Here is a 1004-nt window from a genome sequence, read left to right as displayed (position 1 = left end):
CGTACACACACACACACACACACACACACACAAGCTGTACAAACCCTGAGAGGTGCCTACCTAGACAATACAGTTTTGAACATCATAGTACTGTAGTTATTTTTACTGTAGTTATTTTTGCTTACATCAATATCAATACACACAATAAAATCACAAACAGGGACAAAAACAAAAATAAATAAAATAAGGTGACACTAATTAAGCTAATAAAGCTAATAAAGTATTTAATATAAAACATACGTAAAATATTTTTATTTAAATTATTTTGAAAAAATAATTAAAATATTTATATAAAAGTAATATAAACTAATATTCTTAAATTATAATAAATAAATACATAAAGTATATAAGTATGATTAAAATAGTGTGATATGAAAATTGAAAATATTGTGATATAAACAATGTTAATAATTTAATATAAAGAATAATTAAAATGTTTAGTAATATAAAATATAAACTAATAAACTTAAATTATAATGAATAAATAATATAAGTATAATTAAAACATTGTGATATACAGTAAATTAACAATAAATAAGTAAATAAACAATGTTAATGGTTTAATATAAAGTATAATTAAAATATTTTGACAAAATTAACATATAAGCTAAACAAATAAAAATAAATAAATACCCACAACCCTTCTAAGGACAAATTGTTCTAAGAAAATTATGTAATATTATCTAATAAAGTTCGATAATACTTAAATAACATAAATAATATATAAAATAAATAAATAATATAAACATTTAACCAGGCATTAATGAGCATTAAGAAAAATCTTTAGTTGCGTCTTGTATAAATGTTTCATGCCTTTGAATACAGTGGGTACGGAAAGTTGGGTACGGAAAATTTTTCACTCTTTGTTATATTGCAGCCATTTGCTAAACTCATTTAAGTTAATTTTTTTCCTCATTAATGTACACAAAGCACCCCATATTGACAGAAAAACACAGAATTGTTGACATTTTTGCAGATTTATTAAAAAAGAAAAACTGAAATAT

This window comes from Sinocyclocheilus anshuiensis, unplaced genomic scaffold (assembly GCF_001515605.1).
Source record: "Sinocyclocheilus anshuiensis isolate Anshui unplaced genomic scaffold, SAMN03320099.WGS_v1.1 scaffold461, whole genome shotgun sequence".
NCBI classification, from domain to species: domain Eukaryota; kingdom Metazoa; phylum Chordata; class Actinopteri; order Cypriniformes; family Cyprinidae; genus Sinocyclocheilus; species Sinocyclocheilus anshuiensis.
The sequence above is the reverse complement of the archived record's forward strand: the minus strand, read 5'-3'. Positions refer to the sequence as shown.